The sequence below is a fragment of the Pipistrellus kuhlii genome, unplaced genomic scaffold, assembly GCF_014108245.1.
Source record: "Pipistrellus kuhlii isolate mPipKuh1 unplaced genomic scaffold, mPipKuh1.p scaffold_m20_p_5, whole genome shotgun sequence".
NCBI classification, from domain to species: Eukaryota; Metazoa; Chordata; class Mammalia; order Chiroptera; family Vespertilionidae; genus Pipistrellus; species Pipistrellus kuhlii.
Genome location: NW_023425551.1, coordinates 38,230,610 through 38,244,803, shown reverse-complemented (window position 1 = coordinate 38,244,803; position 14,194 = coordinate 38,230,610). Strand labels below are relative to the sequence as shown.

At 35.3% G+C, this 14,194-nt stretch overlaps 1 long non-coding RNA gene across 1 annotated transcript in view; it reads left to right on the top strand.

Moving 5' to 3' along the window:
- Positions 1-14,194, top strand: part of LOC123651393 — a 334,810-nt gene that overhangs the window by 295,527 nt on the left and 25,089 nt on the right. Inside the window, exon 3 of the long non-coding RNA XR_006740072.1 lies at positions 3,201-3,227. This is a non-coding gene — a long non-coding RNA (uncharacterized LOC123651393). The remainder of the gene's footprint in view (positions 1-3,200; positions 3,228-14,194) is intronic.

Here is a 14,194-nt window from a genome sequence, read left to right as displayed (position 1 = left end):
ATTGTATCAAGCATTTTGGAAGCCATTAATATTATTTTTTGAGGGTGACATCATTTTATTACCTGAATATGAATTCATTAGACACCTTAAAAGTATCTTTGTTAAGCTTCAATATTCATCTGTTCATATATATATATATATATATATATATCTGTGTACATGTGTGCCTAATGATTGATAATCTTTTTTTTTGATTCTCAAATTTCTTAGTCATATACTGAAGCATCTTCAAAATTATGTGTTCCCATAAAATAACCTTTCACATCTACTATTATTTCCTTACGGTGGCTCGTTTTCTACTCTGCTAATTTTCCATCTTTCACATGTTTGTGAAGTTTTAATACCAGAACTTGAGCCCTAATCTAACATTAATTTTGAAGTCAACTTGTAGATCTGATGTGTTTAGGGAACTTCAATATGAAGTCAGTTATACCATAAATGTTTCCAGAAATATAGATTTCTCTAAGCACAGTTAAACTTATTTTTTCTATAAAATTTTAATTTGTACCACATTACTATTTTTTCTATGCATATTACTTCTAAAAAAGCCTCTTTAGAATTTTAAAGTTTTATAAAGAGGAGGAAACTTAGATCATTTGGCTCAGCATTTTGCATACTCTGTGCGAGATGATAATAAATATTCTATTGGTTGTAGTCTGTTTTCTTCTAAGACAGCCATGAAATATATCAGCATGTTAAAATTCTGGGAAGTCTTGTAAGAAAGAAATCTGACCATACAGAAGGCCAAGAGACATGAAAACATGCTCAAAGTCACTAATCATCTGAAAGATGCAAATAAAAACAATAATGATGTACCATCTCACACCTGTCAGAATGGCTATCATCAATAAATGAGCAAAGGACAAGTGCTGGCAAGAATGTTGAGAAAAAGGAACCCTCCTGCACTGCTGGTGGGATTGCAGACTGGTGCAGGCACTGAGGAAAATAGTTGGAGTTTCCTCAAAAAATTAAGAATGGAACTTCCATTTGACCCAGTAATCCTATTTCTAGGAATATATCCTAAGAAATCAGAAACACCAATCAGAAACGATATATGCACCCCTATGTTCATAGCAGCACAATTTACAATAGCTAAGATTTGGCAGCAGCATAAGTTCCCATCAGCAGATGAGTGATTAAAAAACAGTGGTATATCTACACAATGGAATACTACACTGCTGTAAAAAAGGAAGAACTCTTACTATTCAAAATAGCATGGATGGACCTAGAGAGCACTATGCTAAGCAAAATAAGCCAAATGGAAGAAAGATAAATATCACATGATGTCACTCATTTGTGGAATATAATGAACAACATAAATTGATGAAAAAAAAAAATAGAGCCAGAGACATAGAAGCATCAAACAGACTGGACTTATTTGCATGCATATCAGCATGACCAATGGACACAGATGGTAGTGGGGTGAGGGCATGTACTGGCAGGGGTGGGAGGAGAATGGCTAGAGAGAGGTCCATGGGAAAAAAAGGAAACATATGTAATACTTTACACAATAAAGAATTCTAAAAAAAAGAAATCTGACTAGTTTTTCCCAAACATATTTGATATCAAAATTACTACACATATTTTGTTTTTTCAGAATACCTTTAACATATCATTAAACAAATGCTTTTCAGAACACTTTGGGAAATGCCATTTTTTTCTATAGAAGAATATACAGAGACATGGTATATTGGTATGTTTTTTTTTAATTATATGGCTATTTATTTAGCAGGAAGGATCAGAACTAATTTGGACTCCCAACTAAGTGCTTGTTTGTGCCTGTTGTCTCCTGGTCTTTTCTTATCACCAGTACTGTCCTAAGCCATCTTGGAGCCCCAGGCAGAAGGAGAAATCTGTAACACTAATCTGTCTTTATTTAAAATGTTCATACTTTGTTTTTCATGGATTTATTTGCATCATTTAAAAATATTGATTAAACTGTTATGTATTTTGATTACTGAGTTTTTTGCTGCCCCTTATATTTTGTTGTTGAAAGGGTGCCTCATTTGGCTCACTTAGACCCAGCTTGAATTATTGCAACAAAACTACGTATATGTCCTGTCTGGGAATATCCAAATTATTCTATATTCTAAATTATTTAAAAGCAGCATGAATTAGTCAAGTCCCAGCATCAAAACCCAACCCTCGGTGACCCCTGTTCCTCCTGATCCTCTGCTCTTTTATTCCTGGGAATGATAGTGTCTCTTCACTACTTTGGTATATGAATTTATAAATACTATGTAAATTATTGCACATTTTCTGAAAGTTTGGAACTTTGGTTAAATTATAATTTACAACCCAAGTTATCTATTAACCAGCGTCTGTATGCAAGGGAGTAAGTTTGGGAGATTACATCTGCTAGTCCCACTTCTTCAGGAAGATGCATCTTCATCAGCTCAGTGAACTTGGCTACAGCACTTTCCAAAGTGTGTTTTAGAGAAAGGGATGTGAATAGGTTCTGGGGGCAATGTAATTAATAATGAAATTGGTTGGATAGATAAGATCTGAAGGAGACTAAAGAGAGTCTTTATGTCAGGACATCTCAGAGCCTTTAATATGTTAATGTTCTTGGGAAATTAAAAACAAAAAAAAACAAAAACCACACCTTATAGAATGCAGTATTTCTTTCCTATGTCTGACTGAAGAATCTTCTGTATATGTTTGGATGTGTGTGAGCTTAGCACAGAACATCTGTCACAGCACTATTGTCTCACAGATCATCTTTGGAAAATGCATCTCTAATAGACTAATCAAGCTTGGATTTTGTTTTATAGAAATTGTTTTCCAGATGATGTGTAATTTAATATTCAATGATACCACTTTGTTCTCCAGTAATAGCTCACTAATCCCAAAGACTTGCTAGCGTATGGGAAAAATATTGAAAATTAGTCGATTGTTTTCCCAGGTGGCAATTTATAAGGATAGATTTTATTTTTCTCATCAACATGTCCACCTTTTCACAGCTGACTTTGTAACTCTCAGGCGGGTAGCTGTTATCCACTTAATGATATGTGGTAGTTCCCCCTAATCAATGAAGTCTAAACTTTTTATTCCTAAAAAAAAAAGTAAAAATAATTTTATAATTTAGGGAAAATTTGGATATTGTGGTAATCCTGCCTTTTCACTGCAGACAAAAATTGAATACTGAACACTACTTAAAAGCACTGCCTCTAAATCTTTCTCCATCTCTCTTGTTTTAGGTGCCGGCATTCTGAGAGCATATCAAGGTATGTAACAATATACCCTCTTTCAACAGTATCACAACCACCAACCCTAACAGGCCTGGGCTTATTTGCATAAGTTTGTTTTCATCTCTGAGCATCCCCTGAATAGTCCATTCACTGGCCACACACGTGGTCTCTATCTGGGGCAGAAAGGAGTTTTCTCTTCTTTCGTGGCATCTTTTGGTAGCTCTGCTTTAGGGGTTTGAGGGTTGGTTTTTTTTTTTTTTGTTTTTTTTTTTTTTTTTTTGTGTGTGTGTGTGTGTGTTTTAAATGAAAGAGGTAATTGTTGTTTATAAAATATTATGATGGCACAGAGTCGGTAGCAGCTAAAAAACCTCCCAGTGTTTGCTGCTAGACATGAGGAGACAGTGACACAGCTCATTTCCTCAGCCTAGCTCTCTTTGCTGCCTTGTACAACACTTATTTCAAAGCACGCCACAGCTTAGAACTGTCGTGATCCCCATTAATATAAAATCATTGACCCCTGCTCCCGCTGGTGCGACTAAATTACATTCTGCTGCTCAGCGGCAGCCGCACATGGGGCCGCGCTTTCAGTCCGCGCCAGGTGCCTTGATGCCCGCGCGGCCCCTCCCACGCGCGGGGTTTTCCTTTAATGAGGATTAGGCACCTTCAAAGATCTAGGAGGACCTACTCCCAGGATGGAAGCCTTTCTAATGGCATCTGGGCTTATCCGAGGCAGTAATTTAGTATCTCAGAGGGAACTAGACACAGAGAGATTTCATTTCTCTGCTAGAAGACATTGTAAGAATGTGTGGTTTTGTGATTGGCTTTTTTCCCCTCCTCTCTTCCTCTCCACCAGCACAATTTCGAGAGCATTATGCCTAACAATACCATGTTTTCATGAAATCTAGATGCTGGGTGTCGTCCAACAATATTCCAAATTAGGACATTTCTCTGTTACACCATTATATCTGCAGAACGAAACCCAGCCACGGATGCCCCACGCTTATTTTCATCTCTGTCTTTTTGGATGGTAGCATTTCTTTACAGAAGGATTGATAACCAGGTCTGGAATGGGATCTCTTTTCTCACTGTAGGGTCTCCCTTTGCACCAGCTCCTGGTCCTCCCTGAGCCACCCTTGCTTGCTCTCTGAGAGTGAGGTGGTCTGGGTGTGAACCCTCTGACAGTGAGTATGGAGTTTGCAGGAATGTGCTCTGTGCTGCCACAGCAATCATTCTTGCCTTGGTTGCTAAGGGTCAAAGCTGCAGAGTTAGGTAGTGATACACAAGATAGTCACTGAGCACAAAAACAACAACAACAAAAAAAAAAACCACACACACATCCTTTAGGTTGTCAATCTCCTCCCTTCCATAACCAAAGAAAAATGAAAAACGGTAATTAAAGGTTACTCACATGTATGGTATTAAAATAAGCGTGGTTCTATGAATGGATATACACATATTTGCACAATTATTTGGCAGTATGTTTAGGTAAGTTCTTCATATAGCCAACTGTTCCTCAATAAAAAGCTCAGAAATAATTCATCATCAGAAAAAAAAAATCTGATGTTTGAAGTATTAATTGTGGAAAATTGGCTGTTCTTGTCTGGTGAGCGGAGGAATCTCTGTATTAAAGTAAAACTGGTAAATTTCATCAAGGAGAATTTGAACTCTTATGAATAAGTTGGCTTTTTCTCTGTTTTATTTTTAGTACTGGGGACCAAATCATAAAATCATTTCAGTCTGGTAGCCATAACTATTTAATTTTTAGTTTTTAAAATATTTTGGCAGGAAACTGTGCCTTTATTCAGTCCACGTGCATGTTGAAACCAGTCAACAGTGTAAAATGGGACAGAGTTTAATCAATACCGTGCTGGTCACACTCACTGTGTCTGTAGACTTTGCCTGAATTTTCTAGTCTATGATTCCTATCAGAAGAAACAAATTAAGTTTTATGGCCGTAGGGAGTATCTGCAGAGAGTTCTTACCAACAGCACAGAGGTTAAATGGTCTACACTATTTACTTACAAAATGTATAAATACTATTTGTTGATAAAAATCCATTTTTGATAAAAATGCACAAAAGCCGACAATAAGGCAAAATGGGAAATACCCCAGGTTTGGATTTATCTCTGTGATATATAAATAAATATGAATGATAGAAATAAAAATAAATATATTCACTATACTGTTTAAAAAGACTTCCTTATCGTTTCTGAAATTATTTTTTCCCGGAGGTTTAATTGCGTTTCATGAAATTCGGTATGTGGATTAGCTACTTGCCTCTGAAAGCTGATACCCAAACAGAGGCCTAACCTCAGTCACAGGTCTGCTAATTTGGCCTTTCTCTTAGTCTCCGAAGAACTTGCTGAACAGAAGTGAAACTATGCACGTGCTAATGGCTCGCGCTCCGCAAACTCCCCTCTCTCCCAGAGAGTGTCTGGTGTGCAAAGCTGAGCTGGAACAAAGATACACTAATTATTCCCCATTAATTTGTCTGCTTGAATGGTCCTAAATACCAGAGTGATTAATTAGCACAAGGCAGCCCGGGCAGGATGTCACACCCTTCTCTGCGTTTAAGTGTCGGCAAGGTTGTGCTCAAGTGTTGACAACAGCATATCTTTAATTTTCTCTAAGAAGAAAAGTTTAGTCAGTACAATTAATTTGAGCTTGGCTGGCTTGCAAGAAAAAAAAAAACACGTAACATGTGGAATGATATTACTGCTGTATAGGCTTTTATTTTTCTCTTGCCTCCTTAGGGTACAGTAAAACTTTTTGGCAACTCTGTTATTGAATAGTGTATTTCCTAATTGTTTCAATTTGGCTTAATTACTTTTGTGACTTTTGTGGCAAAAAACATGGATCATAAAATAGTTAGAAATTATTATTCATAATAGGCTGAGATGGTTATTATAGATGAATGCATAGATAAGAATTAGGAACAGAAAAAGAATAACATTAAACTTGATATCCTTTTACAGTATGCATTTTTGCTCATGGATTCAAATGTACATCAATTATCAAAAATAATTTGAGACCACTTAACCCCTAAATGACATGAATCAACTTATTCAAATATATATATAACTGAAAAGTTCCTTATTTGGGCCTGCAATTTTTGAAAGCAGGTTTTATTGAGATTTTAAGCTCTATGAACAGTATTTTGCCTATATAAGTCTTCCAACTAGTAACATATAAATAACTTATAAAGAATAATAGCACAATAGGTGGTATTTAACATTTTTATTATATTTTTCTTTTTTGTAGTTTCATTTGTCAAAGTGTGTTTTCTTAAGAAAAATATAAACTCCATTTAAAAATAATTATATACTATTTAGAGAAATGAAGTGAATCAAATAAAGTAGCTGTGCTCATACTATTTCCTCTCTGTTTTTAAAGATTTAACTACAAACAACTCTGCAATAGAAATGTAATAGTATATAATTAAGAAGTGGTATGTTTCATTTGTTACATTATATTTCTTTGCTGTTATTGAAATTTAAAATTGATTCATTTTGCTATAGGCATGCTGTTTTATTTTGTTTTGTTTTCAAACAGTAGAAAGAGGGGGAAAAATCAGAGAGTGCCATGCAGCCAGTAGCATGGATGTTCTCATCTTTTCTTTCAGTCTTCCTCAAGCTCTATACAAACCCAAAAGGCTATTCAGCAGAAGGGCTGGGAGCACCGAGGGAGGGAAGGGTCACCTCTCCCATCTCTCCATGTATCTCATTGTTCATCCCTTGTCAGTGTATTTCCCACACCCCATCTCCAGCCACGGTGCACCTCCTCCGGCTGCTGGTTCCGTGACCTTCAGCACATTATTCTCTCTTCCTCTGCTCCCCACATCTACAATTTTGTTTTGTTTTTTAATTTTTTCCCAGACTGTGGTTGCTATAAGACTGTCACTCTAGCTATATAGGGTACGAAAAATATTTGTTGAAATAACTAAGCATAAAACAAAAGTTTCTCAGTACAATAATCCCTGGCTCCTCTCCTTCTCTTTCTGCCCCATCTCTGTTTCTCCACCTCCAGTTTCTCCACAAGTTTTCACAGTGTTTATTAACTATTCATTGAAGCAGCATGTGTAGTAAAAAAAGAAAAGAAAATCCTAGGCCAGAATCTCAGTTATACTACTCATTAATTGTATAATTTAAGGCAAAAAAAACAAAAACAAAACAAAAACAAAAACAACAACAACACATAACCTTTTGAGCCTCATCTGCAAAATAGGATTATTAATATTTGTTCCATGGGGATGTAAATGAAATAAGAAATGATTCCTTATATAATTTGTTTAATCTGTTACTCTAGCTAAAGCGAGGATAACTATATTTTCTTTGTACTTCATAGTTTATTAAGTCTTTACCATATTTGCCACATTTAAGGCAGAGCATAAAATTATTGTCAATGTTTATACTTGAAATGAGGTAAGTCCCATTAATGGGCTTTGCTACATTTCCTCTGCCTCAAAAACAGATAAATCTGGAAAGGGTTGCAATGGTAGGACCTCTTTATTCCAGAAGGGAGAAGTGCTTTGAGACATGTTAATATCTTTGAAGAGAGGAACCCCTGAAAAGTTGTGATAGTCAAAGCTTATTACCATCAATTCCTTCCCTTCGTATATGTGTGTGTGTGTGTGTGTGTGTGTATACACATGTACACACACACACACACATACATATATATATATATATATATATGTGTATGTGTGTGTGTATATATATATATATATATATATATATATATATATATATATATATATATACACACACACACACACTATGGCTTCCCAGATCAACAGCTGGAGTCTAGTTTTCCTTTTCTTAAGTCTTGCCTGAATTTAGTGACTTACCTTTTCCTACAGAATGAGGCAAAGTGATGTCCTGGGGTTTTCAAACTAGGTCCCTGGAGGTTTGTGGTTTCCCCTGAATTGCTTGGTGTGCTTGCACATAGGATGCTTCCTCTAAGTACCTGTAAGAAGCTGCAGGCAGGCGCTCCATGGAGAGGCTGCTCAGCAGCTGTAGCTGAACTCCCACATGACATCCGGCAGGAACTGGCCAAGATCTCAGTTGTCTAGCTCAATCAATCCTTCAGGTGACACCAGCGCCAGCCACCATAAGTTTGTAATCCCATGTGAGTCTCAAGTGAAAATCACCCAATTGAATCTATTTGGTCCACAGAAATGTGAAAGATGGTAAGAAAGTGTTGCTTTAAGCCACTAAGACTGGGGATGATTTATTATATAAACAGACTAATGAAACCATAGCAAGGCTACATATTAGCATAATGTAAACTTTTTACATCACAGTGGTAAATCAAGACAATATTCACAGGTAGAACTTGAGTAATTGAGGGAGGAATTGTATGTGTGTATCAGCTGTCTTCATCCATCCAGCCAGCCATCTTCACTTGGCTACAATCAGCCAGAATTTTTGTTTTGTTATGTACACTGAAGCATTTTTATAAATAAGAGGTTTAGTTGGTCCTGGTCAGTTGGAGTGTCCTGTGCACTGTAAGGTCATAGGTTCCACCTCTGATCAGAGGCTTATGAAAAACTACTGATCGATGTATCTCTCTCACATTAATGTTTCACTATCTTCCTTCTTCTCTAAAATCAATTTAAAAATTAATTAATTAATTTAAAAGGTTCATTCTCCAATATATATTGCTTTAGAAATCTGCATTACCAAAATATTTTTATAAATAAAGAAACTGAGATTAAAAATGTGCAACTTTAATAAACCATTATAAATCATTTTAAGATCTGAGGTGAGATTTTGAGCTGTGATGATTAATCTTGAATTCTAATTACTCTGACTCCTAAGGACAAGAATTCCCTGAACAGAAATTTTAGTTTTGCTAATGTTTGAAAATATAGAATGTGAGAAATATGATGGAAAACTCTGGCTAGCTACCTATTAGGATAATAACACCCATTCCCCCATAATTCCTCTATAAAATATGCTAATAGTAGTGTCATTACTCTTTATTTTTTCAAAAAAAATATACCATTTTATGTGCTGCAGACAATAGTGGCCACACAAATGACATCTTTTGGCAGAAAGGTAGATGAAAATAATTTTAATTTATGGATTTGGCTTTTTTAGAAAATACTCATTGTTTCCTTTTGCTTCTTGCCTTTGGTTTTCTTTGATTGCTTTCTTTATCACCTCATGGATTTGTTCCCCGTTGGACCTTAAGTTGTAAAACTCAGAGTGGGAATAGTTTAAAACAGCCTGTGTATTTTTTTTAAAAAAAAACAGGAAAGACTTTTTCCCTTTTTTAAAAAAAATATATTTTATTGATTTTTCACAGAGAGGAAGGGAGAGAGGTAGAGAGCTAGAAACATCAATGAGAGAAATACATCGACCAGCTGCCTCCTGCACACCCTCCACCGGGAATGTGTTCGCAACCAATGTACATGCCCTTGACCGGAATCAAACCTGGGGCCCTTCAGTCCTCAGGCCAACGCTCTATCCACTGAGCCAAACCAGTTTTGGCCAGCCTGTATATTTTATACAGTAGGGTGGAATGTTTAGTATTTGGGAACCCAGCAGCTTGTAATACCCAAAACAATGATACACCTCTCCTTGGTTCTCTTTAATGAGTACTTGGCTACTTAGAGCCCTAAAGAGGAAGATTGAAGGTGGTTCTGCTTTGTTTTTTAAAACAAAAGGCCCAGTGGAGCTCGTCTCTGGCTGAAAGAAGCAATGAACAGTGTACATGATAACTGTGCTAAGTATAAACAGCAAGATCTCTAGAACACTCACTGACATTCAGGAATTTCTTCTGCTTTCTCTCCAAAGTGTTAACATTGTTATGATGTAGAGCAGAGCACAGACCAAATAATGAAAAGAAAAAAAATGTCTGTCTTCCAACAGAGGGTATTTATGAAAAGCATTCACTTTCTTCTCCTCATGGAGAGGGCTTTCTCATTTGGTGTTTTAATGTATACAATCAGAATGAAACTAGTATTTGTGAACCTTGATTCACTGGTAGCATTTTAATATAAATTTGAAAGTCTGATCAGAGACTCTCACATATCAGGTGAAGGTCTGATGCCAGGCAGTTACATTGAGATCACCTGGAGGATGTGATAAAAGTCTGGACTTTGAGACCCTGTCTTGCAGGGATGGGACCTGAGTCTGCAGTTGTTCTCATCCACCCTCAGTTTTGGCCATGCCCAAGCCTAGTCACAGTCCCATGAGATGCTTTGTGAGAGGAACATTTGGTCCTAAAGACTCACATGCATGTGGTCATATTAAAAAAAATCTGAAAAATATTTAACTTGGCTTAACCAAATATTTCCAGACTTACTCGACTTCAAAACATTTTTAACATAGTATTCCATGGAGTACACTTTGAGGAAGAGTTTGGCAGAATTCTGAGATGCTTCTTATATAAAAATTAAGCAAAAATAAAAATTCCTTTGTTTTTGAGAATTTTCTTATATGCTTTCCTAATATTTCTGTAAGCTTGATATTTTCTTTCTCTTTCCAATTGCTCACTCTCTTCTCACTAATATATATTTCCTAATTATCTTTAAAAATTAGAAATTATCTTAAAATTATATGTATGCCTGAAATAGACAGTGTTTCCAAGATATATATATATATATATATATATATATATATGCATTACTCATTGCTTCAAATGTATAATTCTTAGAATTTACAAAATTATAATAAAAATATTCCATTACAGAGTAAGTTATCTGTAGAACAACATGCCATATCCTGGCCTATGTTATAATTACTTATGCTTGTGAATTTTCCGCACTGAACTCCAAACTCCTTGAGGGAAATGTCTTGTTCCCCTCACCATGTTCAAAAGCCTTTATAGAACTGTTGATTCTTCAAACCAGGTTTGCCCTGAATTGTGATATCATATAGTTTATGTGCTGCTCAGTGTTCTGATTCACATGCTTCAGTAGTTTGCTGACTTTATCAGGTTTTCTTTGTTTGTTTCTTTAAAGATAACCGACATTTCATCCTCATTCTGTGTATCAGAAATATCAGTAACCAGCATTAGCTCATCATCCACTTCAGCACAAGAATCCAACCTGTCAATCTTTGATAAGCTGCTTGAGGACAGGGATTATGCATTTACTCTGTTCCATCCCTAATAAACATATAGTACTGCCTTGTACTAAAACATTCAAGAAATAGTTACAGAGTGGATGCAAACAACCCAAAGAAAAAGATGTTGAACAATCTGTGACCTCTATGACTTCCTCAGTGTAATGTGTTTCTAAAAATCAAAATATCGGATTTGATGTTTATGGCAACATACGTGCTAACCATGGGCTGCTTCATGCACTAAATACATCTTCCCTGTGTGCATTCCTGTCCCTTGCTCTTGTTCCGGCTCAGATTCAAAGCCCTGAATATTCAGCATATGCAGTTAAAAGTTAAATTTCAAAGATAATGCATTTCAGAGTGGGTATTTTATTAACTGCAGCAATAAGCAAGTGAGAGTTGCATTACAGTGTGACAAAAGTTCTTCAGCTTCTATGGGCCCTTGTGTTCCCAGATGAAGAGCCAAATGGAAATGTTCAATAAAACATGTGTGAGACTGCACAATAGAACAGTCCTTACATTTTACATCAAGCTACATCAGGGTCACGGGAGGTGTTTTATTAGCACAGTCAACAATAATATCGTGATTTTTATTAGGAGGAAAAGATAGTGAGAGACTACTAATTATTTTTCAGCCTGAGGGGCATTTTTTCTTGAAATGACTGTTAATTTGATCATTGTCGTGCAGTTCACAGATTTACATGAACTTATTTCGCTGTGACACATGGTTAAGAACCAGACTAAGATTGTTGCTTTATTAATGGTTTTCAGTAAATGTATTCAAAAGTGCTAACTGTGTGGGTGTACGAATGATATTGATAGCACTTGGAAGGTTGAATCCTTTTGGAAGTAGCTAGCCTGAAGCCCTTTTCACATGATATTTTCTTTGTTCATGCAGTGAGATGTTAAGCCTGCAAGAATGAAATAAAATCCCAGTGAAATAAGAATGGTGTTGTCTCAGATATTACCAAAGTGGCTTTTTTAGAAATGCTTCCTTTCTTGTTTCCCCCTTGCCCCAAATAAACCAGGCTTCAGAGACACGAAAAAGCCAGGGATTTCTCAAAATTCTTGCTTTGGCCGTGATCAACAAAACACTGCACCTTGTTTTTGTGGTTAAATGTTGTAGAATAAGCATATTCTACTAATTCTGAACACTAACAGTTTTTGTCGAATATATTTCTCAAGCAAATTCATTATAAATTTTCTTTTTGATCTGTACACATTGTGCTAAATGGAAAACAAGAATTTTAAGCTAGCAGTGACCAGGGTCATTTTTATTTTTACCTATCATTTTTACAAACATCATTAATCTGGTAGAATCTTAGATAAATCTTCTCCCAACCTAATACCATAAGAGATTCCACACAAGACATGTTTTTAATGATGAAAGAAGTCTTCAAAAAGGGCAAAAGTTTAATATGTAGATAGAGAGAACCTTAATATGTAGAAGTGAAGATTCCTTCTGCAGAGTTTTCTATTTAATTTAAAACTGACTTGTTCTAAATATTTAATGCACTTGGAAAGAAGTCCTGAATTGCACTAAAAAAATTGAAGTAAGAATCATATTAATTTGAGGAAAAATCCATCTTAAGATAACAAGTTTTAAAAATGTTATTACAAGTATAAAAGTGATCTATATGTTTTAAAATATATCAAGATTTTAACTTATTTTCATTATTAATTTAACTGTTACCTTGATGTTGGCCATGAAGACCACTCGGTAACTTTACATTATATATGTATTGATCCAAAACTATAAAATATTTGGTAAATATCAACTACATAATAAATTATTTTATAAGAAGTATAGCAAGTGAATGCCTATTAAACAAAATAATGATTATCCCATGGCAAATGCATATAATTTATATTTTAAGAACACTCTTTTCACATGATATTTAAGGTTAAAACTGCTTGATATAGCTCCTGTTAACTCTTAAAATGGGAATTGGATTTGATAAGTAATGAGCTGAAACTTAAAATTTAACCTTGCTATAAGTAAGAGAAAATACAGCAGCATTCATATATTATTATTAGTCACAATAATTAAAAAGTATTATGAGGACATAATCCTAATTATACTTTTGGCTTAGTTTATAGATGGAAATTCTTTTTTCCTCCAAATGCAGTATACATGCTTTAATTGATAAGCAAATTTTTTTTTGAAATATTTTGGCCTCTTGGGGAATATACCTATATGAAAAAAAATTGCCTTGTGTATATCACCCATCATTAACCAGTCATCTTGAAAGCATTTTTGTAATGCCATTTTGCATCATACAAAACTTCTAAAAATTCCAAAATTCCAATTATCCAAAAATACAATTATAGACTTTGGAGGCTTAAAGAGACCTTGAAAATCATTGAGTCTATCTGCTAAATTCTCAGCAGGACCTGGGAAATTTTCTTATGTTTTATTGTGTTTTACACAACTCCCTCTCAAAAATCTTACAGTTTGCATTGCAGTAATATTTGTGGTCAAGGTGTCAATGATCTCTTTATAATTGAACAATGTCAACTTCCTTGAAAAAGTTGACCCCAAAAATCTGAGTTTCCCATAGCTCCTGTTCATGGCACTGGGCCACATCTGGCCATGGAGGGTTTTTGATGTAATTCATACTTTCATTCATAAAGAATGTTGGTTAGAGACATCTTGAAATCACCTCAGTATTTCTCAGAAATCTCACGATATCCAACATACATTAACTTAAAGGTAATCTGAAGGTCTCTCCAAAGATGTTTTGATAGAGACAAGTCTATTGTGCACACAGATTTAGCTAACACGTAGTCATACTTGCATTATGCCTCTCATGTTACATAAGTGTAAAAGAAAACGTTAATTTCCCATTGCTGATGTTAGCATATGCTATGTCGTTCAGGGCCATTTGTCATCGAGAAGCCTGATTATTACAATAAGAAAAGAAAAATTGT